The 18,534-nt window shown below is 40.3% G+C and overlaps 1 protein-coding gene across 3 annotated transcripts in view; it reads left to right on the forward strand.

Annotated features, from left to right (window-relative positions):
• The window catches only part of SFMBT1 (Scm like with four mbt domains 1), a 120,030-nt gene that overhangs the window by 18,859 nt on the left and 82,637 nt on the right, over positions 1-18,534 (forward strand). The window lies entirely within an intron of this gene.

Here is an 18,534-nt window from a genome sequence, read left to right on the forward strand (position 1 = left end):
TCTTTGGGGGCTGCCATTTTGTTTGTAGATCGCTTGATGAGTTGTGTAGGCTACCCTAGGAAACTGGTAGTGCCACCACTGCCACAGCTCGTGGAAGGAATCCAGGGCTGAAGATCTGCCTAAAGGAGAGGATTTGGAAGATTGAGCACTCAACTCTTCTCCTAGCATGATATTTGGGCTTAAAGCACAATGGTTGATCACTCAGCAGCCAGCATGGAGCCCAAGCGTGCTAAACGGTCCAAGCAGAGCCCCAAGAAGGCAAGTAAAGAGGCAGCAAACAAGATAAAGCCAAAAGCTCTTTATTCAAGGAAGCCTACCAGAGCAGAAGAAAGGGATGCACGCAGAAGGCAGAGGACGCTCGAAAAACAATTCTCCAGAGCTGAGAAGCAAGCAGAACAGGAGAGGTATTTCCCCCTCCCCCCCAGCCAGAGCCTGGTTGTTCCCACCGTCAGCAGCCATTAGTGCTGTTAGTGTTTGGGGATAAACCCCCTAGCAGAGTGCACAGCAGCAGTCAAGCCAGGCAGCCAAATGAGAGAGAGGCTGGGCCCATGAGTATACACACACTTGAGACAAATACACTGTTTGTGGTTTTAAATAGGTATTTAATTCATACAGAGATTAAGAATAGTCATTCAGTCCATATGTCAGTTATCCAGTTTATCTATCCAGTTATCAAGTCTCTTTAAACAGTAAATACAATGTCTTTATCTGCTTGTATATCTTCTTCTTAAGATACCTTTCTCTCAAATACAATGCTGAATCCTCAGCTCACCAGGCAAACAGTCCTTGTGTTCAGGTGAAATGGTATCTGGCACAGTAGCCTCCAAGGTAAGCAGATAGACGTTCAAACACACAGTAGGCAGCAGACCTGGAACAGTAACCAGGTGCATCCAGAAGCCGGACTCAGACAGTTGCATCCAGAAGCCGGGCTCATTACGTTTCCCCTCCTACCTTTATGGCTGCCTGCAACCGCACCCACAATGACATTGCAGTTTATGTGCTTAAAGCTACATAGACACTTAATCCTAGGTTCATATATTTATTCACCCAAACCAGTTGGAGTATCCATATACCCAACAAGTGCAAGCATTGCTAGCAGTTCAAGGAGCATGGTCACCAGAGGAAGAAAGAGAGCAGGGGTATATTCCCTCCAAACTGAAAGATTTCCCTTTGATTGCATGATCCCTAACCCTGCAGAGTTACAGGTCAGAGAACCTTCACAAAAGTACTGGCAGCACACCTCAGAACAATCTCAATGCATGTCCAGTAGCTACCTGGACGACATTCTTATTCAGTCCAGTTCCAGCCAACAAGCTCAGTCAGATCTGGGGACCACAATCCATGTTCTACAGGAACACGGATTCTCCATCAACTTCCAGAAAAGCCAGCTAGTTCCATCCACCTGCCTACTACACCTAGGTGCTGTGATAGATACCAGATTTGTCCCAGGAGCACCTCTGATCAACCAGATAAGAGCAGAGTGCGTGGTTCCTTTGGTGGTGCTTTCCCAGCTCCTGGGAAAAATGATTTCGTGCATAGCCTTGGGCTTGATTACATGCCAGACCCCTCCAATGGTTCCTCCTTCCATTCCAGAGGGCAGGTACCAGAATTTCCAGTGTCAAGGTTTGGGTGAAGTTAGAGGTCCTGAGGTCCCTCAGATGGTGGATTTTCCCAGTGATCACCAAAGGGTTCCTATTCAAGGGACCCAACCGCATGACAGTTACCTCCTATACAAGTCTATTCAGACGGAGGGCCCATCTACACTCCCAGCTAGCAAGGACAGTAGTCCCCAGCAGACCTACAACACAATATAAACTGGTTAGAACTTTGAGCCATTCACTTAGCTATCAAGCACTTCCAGAACATGGTCTCTGCCCAACACATATTGATCCTAACCGACAACGTGGCGGCCAAAGCACAGGTCAATCACCAAGGAGGGACCCATTCCAGATCCCACATGACCAAAGCAGAACAACTGGGAATCTGGGCAGAAGCTCACCTATTGTCCATCAAGGTGGGCACATATCGGGGACAACAAATGCACAGGCAGATTACCTGAGCAGAACCAAGGTGGACAACTCCGAGTGGTGTCTCCATCTAAATCTCTTCAAGGAAATGTCTCAGAAATCTGGGGGGCTGGTACTGGACCTGTTTGCCACACTAACAAATACCTAACTTCCCCGATTCTTCTCCAGATTCCCAATGCCGGGCGCAGAAGAGTTCAATGCCTTTTCCAGCTACTGGCCCAAGGATGTACTATACACCGTCCCTCCTCTTCACTTCATCCAGGGGGTAATACGGAAAGTGCTACTAGAACAGGCAGAAATTCTTCCCATCACTCCTTATTGGCCCAGAAGGCCTTGGTATGTGGACCTGGTGAGCTTGTCAGTGTCCCGTCCTTGGAGGGTTCCTCAGGAGAGGATCTCTCTCAACCAGGGAGTTTTGGAACATCCGGAGCCTCAGTGGCTCCAACTGACCGCCTGGCACTTGAGAGGAGGATCCTGAGGAAGGATAACTTTTCAAGAAAGGTGATCAGAACAATACAAGCTTCCAGGACACCTTCCACGAACAAAATGTATGACACTACCTGGAAAGTGTTCTATCATTGGTGTACCAAAAAGGACACAGATCCCACTGCGGCTTCTATTCTGCAGATCCTGGACTTTTTGCAGGATGGACTCAACAAAGGTTTCTCTCCTAGGACAATATTGAGACAGGTAGCCACCCTGTCCATTGTGCTGCACTATGGAAAGCGGGACTCACTAGCCCATCATCCAATGGTCTGCACCTTCAAGGGAGCTGTCAATCTCAAACCACTGGTAATTCACAGGTACCCTTCCTGGGATCTGTCTAAAGTCCTGCAAGCCCTCACTCTGGCACTGTTCAAACCTCTACAATTTATAAGACTGCGCTACCTGACAATCAAAGTAGCTGACAACTTTGTTGTCCAGAAGGTAGAGGGTGAAACTAGAGGGACAGCCATACTGGACTTAATTCTTACAAACAGAGAAGAAGTGATAGAGGGAATTGAAACTGCAGGAACCTTGGGTGAGAGTGACCATGTCATACTAGAATTCAACATAACACAAACACAAGCAACAGAACATAAGGACACCAGAGTCTTAGATTTTAAAAGAGCCGATTTCAATAAATCAGAACTTGGGAAAGATTCCATGGATGAAAATCCTAAAGGGGAAAACAATTCAAGAATCTTGGGGAACTCTAAAAAGTATGATCATAGAAGCCCAGACCAGCACAATACCACTGAGAAAGAAAAACAAGAAATCCAAGAAGAAACCAGCATGGCTGCACAAAGTTTCTATCTGGCAAATTGAAAGAAAAAAAGGACAAGTACAAAAAATGGAAAGAAGGACATACAACTAAGGCATCAGCAGATAGCTAGAATCTGCAAAGACGAAGTCAGGATAGCAAAGGTTCAGAACAAACAAAGACTTGCAACAAAAGTCAAAGATAATAAAAAAAGTTTCTTCCAACATATAAATAACAAGAAAAAAATCAAGGAAATAGTCAGTCCACTAAAGAGAGAAGATGGCAAAGAAGTAACAGGAAACAGAGAGAAAGCAGAACTGCTTAACTCATTCTTTGCATCCGCCTTCACACACAAAAAAACTATAGCTCAACCCACCAAAAACATAAGTGTAAAAACAGACCAGAAATAAAAGTTAAAATAAGCAACAAAAAAAAAATAGTAAGAGAACACCTGTCTGATCTTGATGAAAACAAATCACCGGGGCCTGATGGATTATATCCCAGAGTTTTAAAGGAGCAGACAGAGGTCATCTCAGAATCACTGCACCATATCTTTCAAAAATCCTGGAGCCCCAGGGAACTACCAGAGAACTGGAAAAGAGCTGATGTGGTTCCCATCTTCAAAAAAGGAAAAAAAACAGACCCAGGAAACTATAGACCAACCAGCCTAACATCAATACCTGGGAAGATACTGGAAAAGATAATAAAAAAACAGATCTGCCAACATCTAGAAACAAGTAAAGTAATAACTAGCAGTCAGCACGGGTTTGTTAAAAACAATTCATGTCAAACCAATCTTATTTCATTCTTCAACACAGTGACTAAATTAGTAGACCAGCAAAATACTGTGGACATAATATATTTAGATTTCAGCAAGGCATTCGACAAAGTAGACCACAACCTACTTCTTAGTAAGCTAGAGAAAAGTGGAACAGATAGCACCACCACTAAATGGACTCACAACTGGCTGACAAACTGTACTCAACAAGCGGTCCTTAATGGGTCTATGTCTACATGGAGGGAACTAAGTAGTGGGGTGCCACAAGGTTCCGTCTTAGGCCCAGTACTCTTCAATAACTTCATTAACGACTTAGATGAGGGAATAGAAGGGGAACTTACCAAATTTGCCGATGATACTAAGCTGGCAGGAATAGCTAACACCCAAGAAGATAGGCTCAAGATCCAGATGGATCTTGACAGACTAGAACACTGGACCATATCTAACAAAATGAAGTTCAGTGTAGATAAAAAATAAAGTCCTACACTTAGGCAAGAAAAACCAAAAGTACACATATAGACTGGGTGAAACCAGGCTCTCAATAGCAGTAACTGTGAGAGGGATCTTGGAGTCTTAGTGGACAACCAGCTAAATATTAGCCAGCAGTGTGCAGCATCTGCCAAAAAAGCTAATGCAATCCTAAATTGTATTAACAGAGGAATACAATCAAGATCAAGGGAAGTACTAATACCACTCTATAAAGCCTTATTAAGACTACACCTAGAATACTGCATCTAGTTTTGTTCACCACATTATAAAAAAGATGTCGAGACTCTAGAAAAAGTACAGAGAAGAGCAACCAGGATGATTAGGGGACTGGAGGCTAAAACATACAATGAACGGTTGCAGGAAATGGGCTTGGCTAGTCTAGTAAAGAGAAGAACCAGGGGAGACATGATAGCAGTCTTCCAATATTTGAGGGGCTGCCACAGGGAGGAAGGGGTCAAGCGCCTATAGGCCAGACAAGGAATAATGGATGGAAACTGTACAAGGAGAGATTTAACCTGGAAATAAGGAGAAACTTTCTGATAGTGAGAACAACCAACCAGTGGAACAGCTTGCCCTCGGAAGTTGTGGAAGCACCATCACTTGAGACTTTCAAGGGGAGATTGGACTGCCATTTGTCAGAAATGGTGTAGGGTCTCCCGCTTGGATGGGGGGTTGGACTAGATGACCCACAAGGTCCCTTCCAACTCTGATTATCTGTTATCTGTTCTTAGTGGCCATCACCTCGGCCAGGTGCATATCGAAGTTGGCGGCTCTTTCCATCCGAGAACAACTCTGTACCTTCCACACAAACAGGGTAGTTCTGTGCCTGGACCCTTCCTTCATCCCTAAAATCATCTCCCACTTTCATAGGGCTCAGGAAATTGTCCTACCCGACTTCTGCCCTACTCCATCTCATGATATGGAGCACAGATGGCACAAGCTGGATGTAAGGAGGGCACTCTGCAGATATATCAAAAGAACATCAACGTATCGCAAAACTGAAACCCTGTTTGACTCATTTCAGCCATCTTCCATGGTTACCAAAGTCTCATCATCGATCATAGGCCGTTGGATCAGGGCTTATATAGTCAAGGCCTACGAGACTCAGGCTCTTCCCATACACAGACAAGTAACTACCCATTCAACAAGAAGTGCAGCTACCACAGTTGCCTGGGTGATGCAAGCCTCACTTGAGGACATCTGCAGGGTGGCGATGTGGTCCTCCCCATCTCCTTTCATAAGGCACTACAAACTGGACACATATGCCTCAGCAGAGGCGGCCTTCAGCAGAAGAGTGCTACAACGAGTACATACAGACGGGGTTCACAGGACCAGACTTCTTTCTGCCCATAGGTACTGCCAGGGGTGGGATCCGAACGGTGTAACTACTGGTTCAGTGATTTTACATTTTGCGCGCGCGTGTATATCGTTGTCAGTTAGCTGCCTGGACAGCTGAGCAGTGCTGCGCATGGGTGCACAGCAGTTGAAAAAGCACTTTTTTTCCTCTTTTTTCAACCGCAGCTGTGTTGCACAAAGCAGCTGCGGTTGAAAAAGCAGGAAATAAACATCAGGTAAGCCCAGGAGGGCAGGTGGGCCAAAACAGCAGCAGGCATAGAACCGGTTCTATGTATGCTCTCTGTTTGCTGCTTTTCAGAGCAACTGGTTCTACAGAAGTGGACAGAATCAGTAGAATCCCACCCCTGAGTACTGCCAGCTTTAGTATGTCCCATATGTGTGGATTCTCCCATAGGCATGCTGGAGAATAAAGCTGTTTCACCTCAATAAATCCTCAAATTTGACAATACTTCATGTGAACAAGTGTAATGGATACTTTAAGTTCTTTATCAGACAAATTGCGATTGGAATAAAAATTGTGTTTATTCTGAAGAAAATAATTGAACTGTAGTTGCCATAAGGGTACATTCCTCTGTATATTTAATCTGGTTTAATTCCAGACTGAAAATGAATTTTCTATATACTAAGAGTGGTTTCTTGGCAGATGAATTGCAATCCTAGATTTTCTACTTAGAGACTCATTAAACCCCAACATTATAAATAGTGTTCATATTATTAGAGTTGGTACATGGAAGGTCTTAGTATTATTTTAAAAGTTTGTATTATAAATAGAAAATATCATGCATATTGGCATTCGCAATTTCCTTATCATAAATCCTGTCTCCTGACAAAGTCTTGATTAACCAAAGCGTGGTTTGGTTAAAATTAAGTGCTAAAAGTCTGTACCTGTTGTCCCAGCTGGGAATAATGGTAATGTGTAGTAGTAATGATTTGAAATGTAAGAGAAAGAGATAGTAAGAATCATAAATAAATCAATGAAATTAAAAAGAAAAATGGGCATGTTGTGTCTGTGAAATTAAGAGAGGAATTATGCAATATAGGTAATCCTCTGTTAATGACCATTGTTCAGCAACCATTTGAAGCTATGGTGCTGAATAAGGAGACACATGGCTTTTTCTCAAAGTTTAGTTGAGAAAGTTTAGTTGTTGCAGTGTTCCTGTGGCCACCTGATCACAATTTGGGCACTTGGCAACTGCGTTTCAATTATAATGGTCACAGTGTCCCACAATCACATGATCACTAAGAACCTTCACTGCTGGCTTCTGACAACCAAAGTTAATGGGAAAGCCAGCAGGAGAACACAAATGTCATTGTAACCATGTCATGAATCAGTACAGTTATGTAATGTTGCTCTTTACAGCTGTGTAGCTTAGTGACAAGAGTTCTTGGTCCAAATTATTGCCATTAATCTTGGATTACCTATACTTCGGAAATGGCCTGATCTTGTGCAGTTGACTTTAATTATAGATATAGTTGCTGTATATTGAAAGATTGGAAGGCATGGATTGATGTCCCTAGGCTGTAGAAATTCATATGTTAATGATAATTGCATGTTGTATACCAATAAATTGTGGCAATAAAAGTATCAGAGATAGGATATGGGGAAAATTATGCAGTAGATGTGATCTGGTTTAAAAATTACTCAGGTGACATGAATGTATGAATGTATGGATGGACTGCAAAAAAGGTGATTGGGTTGTTTGGAGATCCAAACATAAATGGGCATGATGACTTAGAAAGAAAACTGTTTGTTTTGAATAAGTTAAACCATGTTCATAATTAATCATAATTTTATTCATACACATATGTGGTAAAGGAATAAGTCATGAATATTTTGATTTTTTTATGATGAAAGGTTAAGAGAATTAATGACGGATACAAGGGTGATGAGAGATTCTGAATGTGGAACATGTCATTTTTTGGTAAGGTTAGGCTTCACCATGAGGACAAAAAATGACTTGGAAAGGAAAGAAGTGAAAAAAGAGTAAAAATTACAGGAAGAGAAAGCAATATATGACAAAATATTTCAATATGATTAATATTCCAGACAATAGAAAGTGAAAGTAAGGAATGTTGATGGGGAAAATGCTTTAAACAGTGAAAAGAATTGTATTATAGAGTGACACAAAAATGTATGGAGTAACAGTAGTGGAAGTATGAAAAAAGATGCTTGGCGCAATAATGAAATGAAAGGCTGTGGATAAGAAACAATATGTAAAAGAGGATGATAGCTGCAAAAATGAGGATGAGAGAAAGATAATTTATAATGTGCATGAAGAAATCAGGGTGTAAAAAATAGTTGAAATACCAACATTTAAAAAATTAAGATACAGAAAAGGATATAATTTAATAGAAATAAACACTGCTTTGAGGAAGAATGGAGAGGACTACATAAGAATCCTCCAACAGATTGAATGAAATTAAAAATAAAAGCAGTAAAATTATTCAGGGAAAATCACATTTTGTTGGGAAGGATTAATTGAATAATATGAATAATGATATATCAGAGAGTGAAATTGAAATGAATGCTATCAATATTCGTATCCTGAAAAAGAAATTATAGATGCTTTCAAAATTGTTGAAGAAGATTGCAGATATGGATGGTGTCACCCCAAAAATGTTAAAATATCGATGTAGTTTGCTTTTGGAGTGACTCTGCAACTTGTCTATGAAGTGTAGTTTTTATTTTATTTATTTACTTTCTAAATTTATATGAGGTCTTTTTTTAACTTATATTTATTTACAAAATTTGGTTGCCACCCATCTCACTGTGAAACAACTAATGCCTGCCAATTGTGAGAAAGTCTTGGTTATTTCTTCCTACAAAAGGAAAGATACCAGAAGTGAAACATTATAGGGTATTAGCCTTAAATTTAATATCTGGAATTAGCTTTAATCATGCGTGGCAATGTGTTGGAAAATTGTGGCTTAAAATGAATGAAAAGTGAGAATGAGAACCTCAGAAAACATATATATAGATATATATATATATAGATTTATATAGATATAGATATTTTCTTAAGTTTTCGCGGGTACTGCATTCAGCTTTGTTCGGGTATTTTCCCACGTCATTGTAGTTGTGCTTTTAAAGTTGTAGCAACGTTTCGGCAGAATCTCATCTCTTCTGACAGAAGCCTGATGATGGCAGATGAGATTCTGCCGAAACGTTGCTACAACTTTAAAAGCACAACTACAATGACGTGGGAAAATACCCGAACAAAGCTGAATGCCATATATATATTCATTCCAGCAAGGAATCATACCCAGAGAAAAATCATCCAGATGCCCCAAGCTTTATGGTCTCCCCAAAATACACAAAGAAGGAACCCCACTCAGACCAATAGTCAGCTCCATAGGCTCACCTCTACAAAACCTGGCCAAATTTCTTGCCAAACAACTACAACCCTATGCAGAATCCATCAACTCACACGTAAGAAACTCATTCGAGTTCATCGAGATCATAAAGAAACAAAACTTACAACCCAGCGACCTACTAGTAAGCTTCGATGTCATATCCCTCTTCACCCAAGTGCCAATAAAAGAAGCCTTGACAGCCATCCAAAACAAATACAACCCCCCCAAGCACATCCTAGATCTGACCAACCACTGCCTATCCAATACATACTTCACCTACAATGGACAAAAATACAAACAAATAGAAGGAGCACCCATGGGATCACCCCTCTCACCTGTCATCGCAAACCTCTACATGGAACACTTTGAAACACAAGCCCTAGAAAAATACGACCACAAACCCAAACTCTGGCTCAGATACGTAGATGACACCTTCATAATCTGGCCACACGGAAAAGAAAAACTGAACAACTTCCTCACACACCTCAACAGCCTACACCCCAAAATACAATTCACCATGGAAACAGAAGCCAACAATCAACTTCCCTTCCTAGATGTCTTGGTATACAAAAGATCTAATGGCTCCCTAGGACACACCGTCTACCAGAAGAAAACACATACAAACCGCTATCTACATGCACTGTCACACCACCACCCAGCACAGATCAATTCCGTAGCCAAGACACTCATCTCCAGAACAAAATGCTTAGCCGATGAACAACACCAAAAAACCGAACTACAAACTCTCACCAACGTACTTACAGCCAATGGATTCCAAAGAAAGAAGATTACCCACCTAATCCAAAAAGAAACCCCAACCAAAATCCAAGACAGAGAACAAGAAAATGGCAAAGCCCTCCTCCCATATATAAAAGGCACTACAGACAAAATCAGCAAGATCCTCCAAAAACACAACATTAAAACAGCATTCTGCACAAACAGAAAAATATCCACCATCCTAAGAAACCCCAAAGACAAAATCGAATTAGAAAACCAAGGAGTATATGAAATCCCCTGCACTGCCTGCCCCGCCACATACATTGGACAAACGAACAGAAGAATAAGTGTACGTATTGAAGAACATAAGAACTCCATCAAAAAAGAAGAAACGACCTCTTCCCTGGTCCAACACCTCAAAACCACAGAACATGAGATTGACTTTAAAAATACCAGAACCATCGCCAAAACCGAACACTTCAACAGCAGAATAATCAGAGAAGCCATAGAGATAGAAAAACGCCCACACAGCATGAACAAACGAGATGACACCTCCCGCCTCCCAGCCATTTGGAAACCCGCCCTCATGAACAGACGAGTACCTAACACGAAGAATGACACCAGACCCACACCCATGAGAGCCACACAAGATGCCACCACCACACTTCCATGTAGAAAACAGACTCACACCCACTCAGAAGATGACACACAACCACAGACCAGAAGCCGCACTGCAGCTGCATCACTACCCACTTCAAACCCCTCTGAGCCATACACGAAGCAAACCGACACCCACTATGAAGATGCAGCACGACCACAAACTCGAAGCCAAACAGCAAGATCACAGCTCACCAACTCAAATCCCCCAGCAACTAAGACTAACCTGAGGACAACCAAGCCCCCACCTGAACAGAACACGCCTCCAACCAATCAGAACACGGCCAACCCTCCAACCAATCAGAACACAGCCAAACCCCCTGCCAATGAGAACACACCCCCACCCAATCAGAACACAGCCAAGCCCTCACCCAATCAGGTCCCACCCCCACTAGCAGTTAAAAGGAAGAAGCAGCTGCAATCTCACATCAGTCTGAGAAGCAAGAGCCGAAGACAGAAGCCTGAAGATGATGAATGAGACTTCATCGAAACGTTGCCTAGATACTTCGAATCTTACGCGGGAGAAAACCCGAACAACCAAAAATCCACATACAAATACCCGCGAGAACCTCAGAAAACATATATATAGAGATAGATATATATAGATATATATAGATATAGATATAAATATAGATATAGATATTTTCTTAAGTTTTCGCGGGTACTTATATGTATGGCATTCAGCTTTGTTCGGGTATTTTCCCACGTCATTGTAGTTGTGCTTTTAAAGTTGTAGCAACGTTCGGCAGAATCTCATCTCTTCTGACAGAAGCCTGATGATGGCAGATGAGATTCTGCCGAAACGTTGCTACAACTTTAAAAGCACAACTACAATGACGTGGGAAAATACCCGAACAAAGCTGAATGCCATATATATATTCATTCCCACGTCTTAATATTTGTGCTTTTATTATAGCGATGTTTCAGCAGAATCTCATCTGCAATCCTCAGGCTTGTGTATTGGGTTCTTTTTAATCTCGTGTGTCAGGCTTGGCAGCCATTTTTTGTTTGAATTTCTGCTTTATTTGAATGGTTTTTTTTCTTCATCCTGATTGGCTGGGAGTCTAGGTCTGTTTTTATTGATCTTGGAGTTGCTGTGTTCTTGATTGGTTGGCAACATTGTGTTTTGTGCATTGGAGTTTCTTAATGCAGCTTGGTTTCTTGTGAATGGCCGATAATTATTTATTAGAAAGCTAGGTTTTATTTGGGTAGCTGTCTAGGGCGTGTTTGGGCTGGAGGTATTGGAGGGTCTGTTTGTGTCCAGGTGCTTGGCTGGATTGTGATACCTCCAGCCCAAACACGCCCCAGCCAACTGCCCAAATAAAACCTAGCTTCCTTATTGCTAACTTCTGAAGGCCTCAGAGAACTATCCCAGGCATAGAGGTAGCATATATTTCAACAACAAAGAGCAAATCAAACAAAATTCCAAGATTTAAATAAGGCAGTCTATAGTTCCTCCTGCATCCTCTCCGTTGGTGTTTTAATCATTTGCATCTGAACTGGTGTACCTGATTCTAATTTTAGGTATTTGTGGTAGTGGTCAGTATAGAGGTGTACTTTTTCCACAGGCAAAATTATAATTTAAATAAAGAAAAATTTGCATTTTTCTTTATTTAAATTATAGAATGTACTACCAAATGTAAGTGGTGCTTGATATTTGTTATATGATATCTCCTTTGTCAATATTGTTGGAATGAATATCATCTCTAAATATTGAAATATGTCAAAGTTAAAAATTTCAATGGAGTGTGCTTACTTTTCCCCATGACTGTAGATTAATGTATTGGGAAAACTTGAGATGATGTTAAAATTCTGTTGGTTTAGGATGTAAAATGTAAGTGTTACTTTGTACACCTATGATGCTATATTATTCACTGAGAACTGAAATGTTTTCAGGAACATGTTCAGTAGTATTTATGATGTTAGGGGGAGTATTGATCTGAAAATGAATGGATCAGAAAACAAGGTATTTCTGTTTGGCAGAAAAAATGGAGTAAATGATTTCAAGTTATACATAAATGATGAAAAAATAGCTTGGGTGAATGAATACTAGAGATGGGAAAAGAGATGGTGAAATTTTAAAACATGCCAGTGTTGATAGAAGGTTAGTAAGATAGCATGTGATTTGTTGCAAGGAATGAATGTTTGTCAAAAATAGTTATATATAAGAGTTGTTGTTGCTGCTGGTGTTGTTTATTTTGTTTCTGTCATTTATATACTGCTATAATCTGGATAGATTTGTAGTGGTTTATGGAGTATAAATATTTATATGAAAATGAGGTTCAAGTATGATAGAAGAAAAAGAAATTTGTATGTTAAAGTAAAAAGATAGGGTTAAAAATTAAAGGGTGCTTTAAAGTGAGCGATTTAATATAAAAGTGAATCATGGTATAAAAAATAAACTTTGAGTTGGTTTTGTCATATTATACAGAGAAAATGAAGAAGACCAAAGTTTAGAAAAGACATAAAAGGAGAATGAATTGACCAAAAGGAAGAAGACTTGGGTTGGATTGCACTGATAAAAAAGAAAGAGGTGGTAGTTAAAGACAATGCATAAATCATTAAAGAGATGTTTTAGAAGCATGGATGATTTCTATGATAGAAAGGCCTGGAGACGTATGATGAATCAACTTGATGTTAACTAATTTTAGCTACATGTTTTGTTCTGTTTTATTTTTGTATATGCCATGTATAATGTATATACCATGTTTTTAATTTCTTTGGTTTGCTATTTCCTACTCTGTTTCTGTGGTCTGCATAAGGTTGCCCATTATGAAAGGGAATATGGAGTATAGATATGTATATAGAATGAAAGAAGTAATCTAAATCAGTAATTCAAAGTAACCAAGCTCAACATTTGAGAGAATAGAAGTTGTTGATTGGTGCTAAGTAAATTGCAGTAGGCAGACATTATTGTGGCAGGAGTTATCCAAACAGGCACAATCTCTGTGCAAATCTTGAAGTTCAAGAAGAAAAACCTCTGGACTTGTTCTCACTGCATTGCACAGACAAGTTGCCAAATGTAATGGCTTTAAAAGGTCAAGTATTAGCACTTCAGATTGTTCAAAATTGACTGCAAACCTTTAAATATCAAATGAGGTTGTGATAGTGTTCTTATTTTTAAACAAAACTTTTATTTTTATTTGTAGAGCCAGTTTGGTTTAGTGGCTAAGGCACCAAGCTAGAATACAGGAGAGTTCTAGTCTTGCCGTGAAATCCAGCCTGGGGCACCATAATAGGCCATTCATTCTCTTCCAGTCCAATTCGCCTTACAGAATTGTTGTTGGGGTAGATAGGTAGAAGGAGTCTTAGATTTGTTCATTGCATTGAATTGATTTTAAATAATGAAGGCTGGAGAATGGAATGGAAATAGGATAGGATAGGATAGATTTTCTTCTGTTGAGGTTGATGTGGCATTTGGTGCACCAACAATAAGCAATAAAAAGCACACTTATCACGGAAGCTGCTTTGTTTGTTTTTTTAAAACTAAGTTGAATGTAGAACCACTTCCAATCTACAATCCTGATCCAAAAAGAGCATGGTACAATTCCCATGCATAACAGGTTTCATTTCTTAGTGATATTTTTCTGGCTGCTGATTTTTATATAAATATTATGTACTATGTAAAGTGATTGATGTCGATATTTTACTTCTATAAAAAAAATAGAATTTTAGAACTATTATAATGGGAAAAAATCCTTTACTAATCCCTACCTATTAATTTAGTGTTGGGGAAAGATTTTGATTCAGTCCATATTCTCCATTGTGTAGCTGCGAGAGTCCAGGAAAGGGTTAACTCTGTCTCTTAGCTGATTGGACTGAGTGTCAAAGCTCCGCCTCTGTTGCTGGTCTTCCCCAGCTTTTGACTCATTCCCTCAGCCAGGATGGACGTGTTAATTGCCTCTCTTGCATTGCAGTTAAGCAACAGTTTTTAGATTCTTGGATCATGCAGGGCGGCTCTTGCTCCACACGTTGAAGAAAATGGCGGGGAGGGCTTCGGCCATTTCAGCATAGTGCTGGGAGCTATGGCCCCAGGCGTGGAGATCGTGGCTGCATGATTCACAGCAGCCGGAGATCAGCAGGGGGATTTGGCCCGCTTGGCAATAGGCCTACCTGAGAGTTCCAGCCGCATATTCCAGCGTTGGGGGGCATCAACCAAGGCAATCAGGCAGAGGATAGTTGAAGGAATTCAGCAACTCAAGAGGCCATCCTCTGTGGCATCTGACTTGTCTTTGGTCTCAGCCGAGGTGCCAACACACCTGCCTAGGGTATGGTCTGGCTTACAGGAGTCTTGCTCACCCAGTCATTCAGAGTACAGCCAATCCTCTCTTGCAGGAGAAGAGGAACAGAGGGAATCAGACCTCTCTGATTATTACTTGATCATCTGGCATTTACCGGGCTGTTTTGTCCCACCTTATTTAAATCCTTATTGTTCAAAGCAGAGAACATGGCCCAATTGGGGCCAGAGACGGATGTCGAAGAACCAGTGGGAGAAGCACCTGTTCAATCTGATAAGCTTTTCTCTGAGCTGACCATGCGGGCGCAGGTAGTCCCATCACCTAGGCTTTTTCTTAATGTGGTCCACAAACAACTGGACTCAACAGGGTCAGGGCCCAATATAACTTCAAATGACCGCAGGTTTTACAATATGGGTCCAGAACTGATCAAGATTCTTCAAGTGCCTGTAGTGGATGGCCCAGTGGTGGCATCAGTGTCATCTGCACCAACTGACCCAGAAGAAATCCTGAAGGCCGAGGACAAGCAGATTGAGTAGTCACTCCAAAGAGCTTGGCACACTGTGGATGTGCGAAGGGCCTTGTGGATTTACGAGGACCTCTACCTTCCGCAGGATGGAGTGGCTCTTCATGTCGTTTCAGCCTGCCACATAGGGTAATAAAGTCATTCCATTGACCGTGAGCAAGTGGATCCAGTTGTGCATCTCTTGGGCTTATGAGAGCCGGTCCCTTCCATTACCCCAGGGAGTGACAGCTCATTCCACATAGAGTGCAGCCACTACGGCCGCTTGGGTCATGCAAGCCTCGGTTGAGGAAATCTGCCATGCAGCCACTTGGTCGTCTCCTTCTCCATTTATCACACATTTCCACCTAGACACGTTTGCATCAGCGGAAGCAGCGCTTGGCAGACAGGTGCTTCACCGGGTGTATATGGAGCAGGGTGCTCAGGACAGACTTGAACTCTCCCATGGACAATCCAACTTTGGTATGTCCCTTTCCTGGACTTTCGCAGCTATACAGTGGAGAAGGGGCGTTAGTCTTACCTGATAAGCTCTTTCTCATTGGTAGCAAGAGAGTCCAGCCCTTCCCTGGGTATGTCTGGTTTGGGGAGCAAGATGGGGGGAGATAATTGTTCTTATTCCACTTACAGAGGCATGTCAGGTCTGTCAAGTTGACTTCTCCGAAAGCTGGGGAAGACTGGCAACAGAGACGGAGCTAAGCAGCTTTGACAGACTCAGTCCAATCAGCTAAGAGACAGAGTTTAACCCTTTCCTGGACTCTCTTGCTACCAATGAGAAAGGGCGTATCAGGTAAGACCAATGCCTCTTTTATTATAGGTAATATAGGTATTGTAACATTTCTATTATTTTCATAGATAACTAAAAACTTTATATTTAGTCTATATGGGTATATAAAGTCTTACTCCGATAAAATGTATGCATGTTTTAAAAAGTGCTTTTCTATGATCTGTGAAATGGCATGTAATTTAAACCATTAAGGTCTTTAAACTGCTTAAAGAGCAAATTTTATTGCAGAACGTTTGTGAATAAATCCAAAGTTTAAAAGTTGTATCCAGCAGCAAATATCACAGAAAGTTCAGCACGAAAAGGCACGCATTGGAATATTGTGGAATATGGACCACTGTTATGGAAAGAGAAAGTTCAGTGTTTGAATAATTAGTTATTAGACATCCTGGTTTATTAACAAAATTATCATAAAAGCAATAATTTAATGATCTGGCATAATTTAATCAAATGAGTAAGCCAGGTAAAATTAAATAGAGGGTTGTAAATGATTATTTTCCCCATATGGATCATATTGTAATTGTAGTGTTGACTTTTATCATGTTCTAAAATCTGGTGAATATCAATCAGATCGAGCCCAGGGGTTGGGGAAGTGCTGACAGACATATGGTGAATCTGTCTGAACTAAATGTTTATGCAAATTGAGGTGATTTTTAGGGCCAATACTAATGCAACCTAAAGGGCGTTTCTTTGAATAGTCAGAAAACCTAATCTCTCTGGTTTCTACCAGGATAAAGAAAATCCCTGCTGACTTCTCTTATTTTCCAACTAGGCAGCAAAGAAGAATCAGAAATATTTTTGTCACAAAAAAAAAAAAATCCCTAATATTTCTTCAGTCCAACTAAAGTTATCTCCTGACTTTCAGTGATTTTCATTTAAACACAATTATTTGTTATGTAAAATGTAGGCTCCACTCTTTGCTCAGTAAGCCCAGGTTGCTGATTATGTAAGTTAAAAAATCCTTAAAATTATATTGTTTTAGTAATTTCCTGGATATGTAAATCTCTGTTTCAGATTTTTTTAACCATTTTGTTTGCTTTGTTTTGTATATGCCTTTTATTTGTATCTCTTGACTGTTCTTTCCATTGTTCCTGTATCTGTTAATAGATTGCAATAGCACTTAGACTTACATACCGCTTCACAGTGCTTTGCAGCCCTCTCTAAGCAGTTTACAAAAAATCTGGGTCCTCATTTTACCAACCTCAAAAAGATGGAAGGTGAGTCAACCTTGAGCCGCTCAGAATCGAACTTCTGGAATGACCAATGAGTTAGCCTGCAGTAGTGCATTCTAACCACTGGGCCATCATGGCTCTTAGGATTTATGCAGGACAGAAATTAAACGGGATTTTTATCAATGCATTATTCCTAAAAAATGGAAAAAAGTGAAAAGATTAATCACATTGTCCTTATAATAAACATATCAAGTGAATCACCACCATAGTTGTAGAACTGTAGAAAGATCAGTCTTTTCTGTTTCCTTTTTTTCACAACATTTAATGTAAGAAATGCATCATTATTCTGGGTTTCAGCCTCAGTGGTAAAAATGACATTGACATATCCAGTGTCTACTAGAACTGTACAGCATTTTGGATTCAAAGCATGAGGAACTCTGATTGTAACATTTCTTTGCAATTCTTTGAAGAAATAGTGGTGCACAGTAGCTGTGAAATACAGTCATGAGATCTCAGGAAAAGATGCAGCTTCTTTAAAACATTGAATAGAAATATTAGAGATACTACATTTGTACTCCTATGTGTTTCAAAGCACGGTTTGGGAATTAAATGTCAATTGCTGCAAATAGGCTCAATTGAATTGGAAATTTGTTTTAAAAATCAGGCATTGTTTTCAAAATGAACAGTATATTTTAAGAAGTAAACATTAACAAACTAAACAGATTAAATAAATTTATTGAAGACTGCAATATAATACAGTCCTTCTTTGAAAAGTTATAAATACTCATTTTGGATAACTAATTTTAATCAAAAGGTCAGTCATAAAAATTTGGATTGAGATTCACCAGGTCTGCTAAATACAAATGGGTCAGAGGACTCAATTTACCCTAACTTACTTACTTACTAAATAAATAAATAAATAACCTACTAACTTAATCTTAGTAGGCGCCCAGAGAAGATGGGAGCAGGTAACAAAATGCACATCCAGATACAAACATGCATACTTGAGTATAACATTACAAGATAACTATGACAGAGCTTCTGTTATGATGACACGTGTGATTTTGGTGTTATTGTGTTTAGGAATGTCGATGCCTGTATCTATTCAGTAGTACTTAGGGATCATTCCTATAATCTTTTTTTCATTGAAAATATCACTTCTGTTTAGACTAATTCATAATGTCCTTTTACTAGTGTGTTCA

Source organism: Pseudonaja textilis, chromosome 2 (assembly GCF_049901715.1).
Source record: "Pseudonaja textilis isolate UNSWEBS1 chromosome 2, rPseTex1.2, whole genome shotgun sequence".
In the NCBI taxonomy this organism is placed as follows: Eukaryota; Metazoa; Chordata; class Lepidosauria; order Squamata; family Elapidae; genus Pseudonaja; species Pseudonaja textilis.